Here is a 10112-nt window from a genome sequence, read left to right on the forward strand (position 1 = left end):
TTGTATTTTTTCATTGCATATTGACTACTTGTACCCTTTTGGCCTTAAGTCAACTTCATTTGGACTCGTGTATAAGCCACTTTTGACCATGACCTTTCTGCAAGTTCAAACCATGCATTCATTAGCCACTCTGAGTTGACACCTTTTATATATGGAAAGAAAATTCCTTTGAGTGTTGACAACCAATTTCACCACCTTGGATTAAGCGTAGGAATGTTCTAGTCCTAGGAACTAGAGAATCTATTTTTAGACACCATTTCTTTGCATGCCCTTTGAATGTGAAAGCGAACAACCCATGGGAAATGTCATCCTAGGGGACATCATGTCTATCATAGAAGCCAGGAAAGGCCACTGTGTGCCTAAACAAGGGAGTTCTATTATCACCATTGAACTTGTATTTGGACAAGTCATCTATAATGCTCACCAACACATCGAAATCAATAAAGATAGAGAAACATCTTAAGGTTGTGATTTGGACAAAAGTCATGAAATATGTGCAGAAATTCAAAACAGACTTCAAGGGCTCATCTTTTCATTTGACACTCCTTCTAGCGCCAAAAATATTGATGGTGCTGGACCCACCAACATTCATGGGATCTCCTTGATAAGAAGTCCCAACTAGATGTCAAACTATTTAGATTAGGAGTCCCAACAGTGGGTGGTAGTGTAATGCCTTGACTTCGATAGCACGCAGAGGTAAGTAAGATAACTTTGGGTGAGAGCAAGTGTATGACCCTGAAGAGAGTGAAGCATGATGCATGAGGGTTCTAACACACATAAAGGAAAAGTAAGTGCACCCCTTAGAATCCTGTAAGCGTACACAGCTTAAAGGAACACATGAGTGGAATGACATCACAAGTTAAAATGCAGAATAGTCCACAAATTAAAGTGATGGGTTAATCCAACAACACGCATTCAACATGATTCGTACAATTGCATACAAAGAAGTTCATAAGAAAATGTGTAAGTTAAACAACATATACTTCTGAAGAAATGAGAATAGTCCAACTACAATAAAAAAATATGAATGAAATAATGTTGGCTTTGATATTATTATTATAAGTGAAAGTTCCACCAATACATAAACTGTTCACATTATGATGCATGTGTTGTCCTTGATGGAAAATCACTTTTAATAGAAAAAGTATATGGTAACTGGATGAATCCACAGGTAAGTTCAGAGGTGACAGAATGATGCAACAAAATAAAAGAATGATGGGTCAAACATATACAGATCAGAATTAGAAGTTTGATAGAGATGAATATTTGAAAATCTATACGTGGGTTCGTCAAGGCCAAGTCACGTATACACACGAGTTTGGTGAAGCAAAGTAGCGTATGGTTTTGCACCATGGTATTCTAAATACCAAGGGTCCTTACCATGGTATTGGCCCATAGTAATGAGCATGACAACAAATATTGATCACGTAAAGATTACCACCGACACTAGTATAGTTTTGACCCATGGTATTGGATAAGGGATAAACTATAGAAAGAGATGAAGATTAAAGTGCTATGTCTGCAAGTGAAAGGGTTTTTGATGAATACTTCAATATCAGGTATATTTGCATTGTAAGGGCCATAATTTTCACATAGATCTGAAATACTTATGCACCGATGAAGACAATGATGGATCAGGACCGTGAGACTTGAAATGACTTTTCATTGTATGATTTTCTCATGGATGGAATAGATCTAACTGTTGTTGCGTGTATTTATCTCTAAATATTATGATTTGGGTCTTTCTAAAGTTTTGAAGAGCTACACAATTTTAGATCAAAATTTGCAGATCTATATAGTGGTTGGTCTCGGGAAAAGCACGTATACATGAGGGTTCGCTTATTCAAAGTCGCGTATATAAAGTAAGGGTTTATATTCATAAATGACTGATAAATGTTGTTGTTTCTCTGTTGTCTGTCAATGATGTCCTCATGTAGATTTGGGTTGAGTGATAATGCTTGAAGTATAACTGATTGAATAATGAAGTTGAATTTGTTTACATGTTGATTGGTTGAAAAGATTATTGATGTTACTGACTGTATTAGGGTTCTGTAAGCTAATAGAATATTTCAGAATATCTCTGGTCAACTCTGTGTTTGATTCAAAATTACAAGTTTTTTGTTTTCAGTATATTAAAATTTGTACGCAAGTTTCTCTATAGAAAAGCGCGTATACACGCGGGTTTCCTTAAGTGAAGTAGTGTATACATTTTGGCATTTGAATGATCACGGTTGCAGTTGATTGTGTGTTGAAGTAGTATTTTGAGTTTAGTTCTGTGTACTGGTTACAGTGATCTGACTATTCCAGTTGATTGGTTGAGTTTTGATTAAGAGTCAGTTGATTGGGTTTCAGTGATTGGTTGATTCAGTTGTGTCAGAGATTGATGAGTTATAGTTTGATTTTTGAGCTTAAGTGTTGATATTGGATCCAGTGTGAAAATTTATGAAACGTGGTCCATGGATGTTGCTGAGGGTTGGAGCCTTCAGTGAGGAATTCGAAGCTTCCTACCAGTAGTAGATGGTAATGAGATCAGGGGGTTGCATCTCCCTTCTAGTAGGAGCTAGAGAATGAGTGAAGGTTGTAGCCTTTAGTAGGTGGGTGCATGCGTACTGGTATGAGTCTGCATGAGTACAAGAATGTAAGAAGTTTTGATATTAATAATTTTTGAAGACTGAGATGACAACAATGATGGTTTTCTCCCACATTGGGTTTCCACCTGAAAATCCCAGTGTTCATGTGTGTTACTTATGTGTGATACATTATTATGTTCTTATTGGACCTGTTTACTACTTATCAAATGCCTTATAAATCTCTTACATTCTGATTCAAGTTTAATAGATAAAGAATTAGTTATTTTACAAGTTTACTGAGAATACGCTAGTTTCTTTTACAACAGTTGCATATATACGCTAGTTGGGTTCAGTCATGTCGTGTGTACATTTCAGAAAATAAATTTATTATTGTGAGATTTTAAATACTAATTCACCCCCTCCCCCTCTCAGTATTTTTCCCAACAATTGGTATCAGAGAAGGTCCTTCAAAAGAAGCTTGATTGCTTGAAGGAAGATCTCCCAAAATGAGAAATCAAAACGGAACGACATCTATCAGACCACCACTCTTCAATGGAAATAATTTTATGTATTGGAAGACAAGAACCAAATCCTATCTCCAGTCTCTTGGAGAAGATGTTTGGGTAATTGTGGAAGGAGGTTACCAATATGCAGTTGCAGTTCCCACAGATGTAGTAGAAAAGAAGACATACAAAACCAATGTAAAAGTTGTGAATGCATTATTGGGAAGTTTGACAAAATCAAAATTTGTCAAAGTTATGCAGCTAAACACAAAAGAAGAAATATGGGAAAGAATCATTCAAAGCTATGAATTCAATACCAAGGTAAAAAGTGTGAAACTCAAAACTCTCATAATTCAATATGAAACTCTTAGAATGCATAATGATGAAAGTATTGCCAGTTTCTTTCTACATATAGATGAGATTGTAAATCGCATGAAAAATCTATGTGAAGAAATAAAGGACACTACTTTAGTAGAGAAAATATTAAGATATCTAACTCCTAAATTCGACTCAAAAGTGCTACCATTGAAGAGAAGTAGGATCTGTAGACTCTTACTGTTATTCAACTTCATGGGATCCTGATTGCTTTTGAAATGAGGAAAGGAGGTCCCTTAGAAGTCAGAGAAGTTACATTTAAAGCATATGCAAAAGAAAAAGAAAAGGAAGAATGCAATGAAGTAGGATACATATTAGAAGAAGATGAGGTGAACTTTGTAAAGAAACTTCAACTGGGCACTGGAAGGTTAAGAGGTCAACTTTCCTTCAAATGTTTTTCTTGTGGTTAGAGTTGGTCATTATGCTGCAAAATGTCCTCATAAAGACAACCATGACAAAGGGAAGGATACTGCAAAAGGTAATAGGAGACAATTTGATAGTAGAATAATTTATTATACTCATGAAGATAGTGATGGCTTGTCAAATAGTGAATAAGGTGAATCTGATCAAGATCTTAAATTACTCATGGATTTTGAGAAAAATACTAATGAGTCTAATGATAAATTTGTGGATGTTGTAGCGGAAAAAGATTTCTTTGAAGAAATTACTCAACTCAAAATTTTCTTGGAAGAAAACAAAGTAGCCATAGATACTTTGAAGCATCAGCTCATAGAAAAGGAAAAGCATAATGAGAAGTTCAAATGTTAAGTAGTAATTCTAAGAAAGGAACTTGAGAAAATAAAAACTTTGAATCTTAGATTTGCTAAAGGATCTGAAACCTTGGATGAAATTATCAAGGTACAATGCTCTCCTTATGAAGACAGGTCTTGGATACACTGGAGAAACATCTCAAATAGAAAATCCTTCAACCACCACCAAAAGCTATCTAAATGCAGCAAAAACCAGTCAGCAAAGCTTCCGTCCTCAGCAATATAATAAAGGCATTTCATAGGTAAATCATGTTCACTCCAATTCAAGGATGAATAACAAAAAAAGCATCAGTTAAAAGGTAAACAACACCAGAATACTTTATGATAACATAAATTTCTTCTTTAACAGACAATGTTTCTCATGTCATAATTTTGTTCATAAGCTTGCTCAATGTGTTGCACACAAAAATATCATGACTAGAGAAGCAATAAAACAATGGAATGAGATAGGAGTCAAGAAGAACACTTATAATATCTTCTCACCACTTATAGATGAAATTGAAAGCTCATTTTGCAATAAATTTGGACATGAAGAATCTGAGTGTAGGAGAAAATTACAACCAACATCTCAAAAGGAGAAAATATCAATACATTGTAAGGTATGTAAAAGGAAGGAGTTACAGTATAAAAGTTGTGGCATAGAATTGTTTGCAGAAGGACAAGAAAATCAATGGTACATTGACAGCAAATGTTCAAAACACATGACAGGTGATAAAGATAAACTTATTTCATACAATGCTTTAGAGAAAGAAAAGAATGTCACTTTTGGAAATGACTCACCTATTGTCATTAAGGGTAAAGGTTCTGTTTTTCTAAAAGAAAAAGTTAAAGATGGTAATGTTATGTATGTTGATGAATTAAAGCATAACTTTTTGAGTATTAGCCAAATGTGTGACCAAGGAAATGAGGTGGTATTCCAATCACAAGAATGTGTGTTTCATGAACTTGATAGGAAAGACCATAATAAAAGGAACAAGAACCCTAGGCAATTTGTATATATTAAAAGGTGGACATGAACAATGTTACCTAGGAAAGGCAGAAGAAAATTAGTTATGGCACAAAAGGTTGGGACATTTAAGCTTCTCTCAAATAATAAAATCAAGCAGGCTCAAAGTTGTTTGTGATCTACCCTACTTCACCATACCAAAAATTACCATATGTAAGTCATGTCAATTCAGTAAGAAAACCAAAGTTCAATTCAATGTGAAAGGAGGATCAACAAGTAAGACTCTTGAACTTATACATACTAATTTGTGTGGACCAGTAAGGAAAAAGTCACCTCGTGGAGAACAATACTATATCTTATTCATTGATGACTTTTCTAGAATGTGTTGGATCGGTTTATTGAAACACAAAGATGAAGAATTTGATAAATTCAAAGTCTTAAAGGAATTAGTTGAAAATTAATTAGATATAAAAATCAAATGTCTCAGATCTGACCGAGGAGGAGAATACATATCAAATGAATTCTTTGATTTTTGTGAACAACATGGCATAAAAAGACAATTTTCTGTAGCTAAAACTCCTCAATAAAATGGCGTGGTAGAAAGAATGAATAGAATTGTTCAACAAATTTCTCATCCTATGCTTGATGATTTTGGAACTCCTGACACCTTCTGGGGTGAAGCTGCACATACTGCAATAAATATTCTCAACAAGGCTCATGTTCGTGTGAATAGTGATAAAACTTTGTATGAACTTTGGTATGGTAAGCCTCCCATTGTAAAGCATTGTAGAGTTTTTGGAAGCAAATGTTTCATAAAAAATAATGATGAAAAACTTGGTAAGTTTGAATCTAGAGAAGATGAAGGAATATTTCTTGGTTACTCATCTAGAAGCAAAGGATACAAATGTTAGAATAAGAGACTTCAGAAAATTGTTGAGTGCATTGATGTTGTGATTGATGAAGCATGCATTGGGCCCAAAAAGGTAACATCAACAAAAGGGGATGATGATGATGAATTATTTCCCACATAAAATCGCAATGATATAGAAGAAGAAACTAATGAAGCAGCAAAAGAAGATACATTAGACAAAGAAAAGGCTCCATCTAGGTATGTTCAAAAGAATCATCTAGAGACTCAAATTCTAGGAGAGAAGGAATCTAGGGTACAAAAAAGAAGAACCCTTGTAGGATATTCTAGTTATCTAGATTTATTATCCACCATTAAACCACAAAATGTAAATCTTGCTAGTAAATATGAATGTTGGGTTAAGGCCATGAATGAAGAACTTGATAAAATTGAAAAGAATGATACCTGGCAATTGGTTCCAAGGCCTCATGATAAAAATGTTATTGGGACAAAATGGATATTAAAAAATAAGTTGAATGAAAATGGAGAGGTCATTAGGAACAAATATAGACTTGTTTGTAAAGGTTATGCTCAACAAGAAGGTATAGACTTTGAAGAAACATTTGCACCAATAGCCAGACTTGAAGCCATAAGAATGTTTCTTGCATTTTCAAGTTTTCAAAATTTCAAAGTTTATCAAATGGATGTAAAATCTACTTTCCTTAATGGAGATCTAGAAGAAGAAGTATATATTGAACAACTAGAAGGATTCATTTTGGGGAATGATCAAAACCTTGTATGAAAACTCAAAAAGGCTTTATATGGGCTAAAACAAGCTCCGCAGGCATGGTATTATCGTCTTGACAAATATCTTCAACAACAGGGTTACACAAAAGGATCCATAGACAACAACTTGTACAAACAAATTGAGGGTGATAAACTGCTAATTATTGTTGTCTATGTTGATGATATCATATTTGGAAGTAATGAAGAATCTATGAGTCAAAAATTTTCTTCTTTTATGTAGCAAGAATTTGAAATGTCTTTACTTGGGGAACTAACCTATTTTCTTGGTTTATAAGTGCAACAAGCAAAAGATGGAATATTTCTCTCACAAACAAAATATCTCAAGCAGATTCTGAAGAATTATGGGATGGAAGATTGCAAACCTCTATGTACTCCCATGATGACAGGATGTAGCCTCAGTTCTATTGATAATTCCCTCGTAGTGAACTAATAAGAGTACAGGTCTATGATTGGAATTCTGCTTTATCTAACAGGTACCAAACCAGATATTGTGCATGCAGTTAGGATTGTTTGACATTTCAAAGCCAATCCAAAGGAATCACATCTTCATGTAGTAAAGAGAATATTCAAATATATCCAAGGAACCCAAGACTTTGGTCTATGCTACCCTAAAGATGCAGATCTTACCCTTCATGCATACATAGATGCGGATTAGGATGGAAATGTTGATGACTGGAAAAGGACTAGTGGAGGTGCATTTTACATGGGGCCCCGATTGGTATCTCAGTTCAGAAAGAAACAAAGTTCCATTGCCTTATCTACAGCAAAAGAAAAATATGTAGTTGTTGCATCTTGTTGCACACAACTTCTCTAGATGATGCAAACATTATAGGATATACAAATCAAATGTTCTCCACCCATCTCCATCCTATGTGATAATACAAGTGCTATTAGTATTTCAAAAAATCATGTTATGCACTCCAAGACCAAGCATATTCCTATTAAGTATCACTTTCTATGAGAACAAGTTCTTGAGAAAAAGGTTATATTGGAGTATGTTCCCTCCAAAGAAAAAGTTGTCGATATATTTACTAAACATCTTCCGAGAGGAGCATTTGAATATCTCAGACAGAAATTGGGAGTAGCCTCTGCCTCATTTTGCTGTTATTCTAGTCTGCTCAGTCTACAGGTGAAAATTCAGAAGGTTTCTTTCTGTACACAGGTTTCATGAAGTATAGTCACATATATAGCGAGTTTCTTTGTAGATAGTCATGTATGTTTTTCTATGATAGAAAAACAGTGGGACCGACTCAAGATCAGCCTCTGACATGCCTTTGACATGCTTCTGACAACTATGATTTGATTTTTCTTGGTCTGGTGTTGATGGGTACAGTCTGTTGATATGGTATTGAGTTATGTTTTTCTCATTGATATTTATCTGACTGATGAGGATACTTTGCTAAATGAGTTGTTGAAATGAAGATACTTTGCTAAATGAGTTGTTGAAAATGAACAGGTAGCACAGGTTCAGGGGGAGCATTAGCCTTGCAGAATATAATGCATTGCTGGCATTCTGGTTGCTGAATTATGCTACTTTTAAGATCTTTTAGTCTCAGTTATTAATGTCATATCTGTCATTTGATGTAAAGGCCATGTGGGGACCTATGGTGTAATAATTCAGTCATGTATGGACTTTTGAGGTCATGTCAAATATGTAATCCCACTTGGTTGGGTGGTAGAGTCAAATATGTATCCCCACTTTGTGGGATGATTGACGTAAGTATGAGTCCTTAGTGATAGAAAGGTCATACTCAGTCGAGTTATAGAGTCATGTTCTTCATTTGAAAATCTTTCTGAAGATTCAGCATGTGCTCAGGGGGAGCATGGACAGTATAGTGCAAATCAGATCCAAAGGGGGAGCTTTGGTCCGCCCTTTGCCCTTGACGTCAAAGGGGGAGAATATTTTGGTGTTTGAATAATGGTTATTTTATGTATCTAACAGGTTTCTATAGGTTGAGGTGATCAACACCAACATGGTTGCCATCAAGTCCAAAGGGGGAGATTGTTGGCATTATTATGCATGTGTTTTCCTTGACGGAAACTCACTTGTAACAGAACAAGTATATGGTAAGTAGATGAATCCATAGGTCAGTTCAAAGGTGACAGAATGATGGAACAAAATACCAGAATGATGGGTCAAAGGTTTACAGACCAGAATCAGAAGTTTGATACAGGTGAATATTTGAAAATCTATACGCAGGTTCGTCAAGGCCAAGTCGCGTATACACGCAAGTTTGGTGAAGCAAAGTAGTGTATGGTTTTGCACCATGGTATTCTAAAAAACAAGGGTCTTCCCATGGTATTGGCCCACAGTAATGAGCGTGACAACCGATATTGATCACGTCAAATATTACCGTCGTCACTAGTATAGTTTTGACCCATGGTATTGGATAAAGGCTAAACTATATAAAGAGGTGAAGATTAAAGTGCTAGGTGTGCAAGTGAAAGGGTTTTTGATGAATACTTCAATATGAAGTATATTTGCATTGTAAGGGCCATAATTTTCACATAGATCTTAAATAATTATGCACCGATTAAGACAATGATGGATCAGGACCGTGAGACATGAAATCATTGCATGATGTACTCATGGATGGACTAGATCTAAGTATTGACGCATGTATTTATCTCTGAATATTATGATCTGGGTCTTTATAGAGTTCTGAAGAACTACACAATTTTAGGTCAAAATTTGCAGATCTATACGCTGGTTGGTCTCTGGAAAAGCATGTATACACACGGGTTCACTTATTCAAAGTCGCGTATATAAAGTAAGGGTTTTTGTTCATAAATGATTGATCAACTTTATCAGTGTTGTTTTTTCTCTGCTGTCTGTCAATGATTTCCTCATGTTGATCTAGTTTGAGTGATAATGATTGAAGTAGAACTAATTGAATGATGAAGTTGAATTTGTTTACATGTTGATTGGTTGAAAAAATTATTGATGTTGCTGACTGTATGAGGGTTCTATAAGCTAACAAAATATTTCAAAATATCTCTAGTCAGCTCTTTGTCTGATTCAAAATTACAAGTTTTCAGTTTCAATATATTAAATTATGTATGTGAGTTTCTCTACAAAAAAGTGCATATACATGTGGGTTGCCTTAAGTGAAGTAGTGTATACATTTTGGCATTTGAATGATCAGGGTTGTAGTTGATTCTGTGCGTTGAAGAAATATTTTGAGTTAAGTTCTTTGTACTGGTTACAACGATCTGACTGTTACAGTTGATTGGTTGAGTTTTGATTAAGAGTCAATTGATTGGGTTTCAGTGATTGGTTGATTCAGTTGTGTC

This window comes from Pinus tabuliformis, chromosome 2_2, assembly GCF_031772625.1.
Source record: "Pinus tabuliformis cultivar Carrire ecotype Pingquan chromosome 2_2, CPIR1, whole genome shotgun sequence".
In the NCBI taxonomy this organism is placed as follows: Eukaryota; Viridiplantae; Streptophyta; class Pinopsida; order Pinales; family Pinaceae; genus Pinus; species Pinus tabuliformis.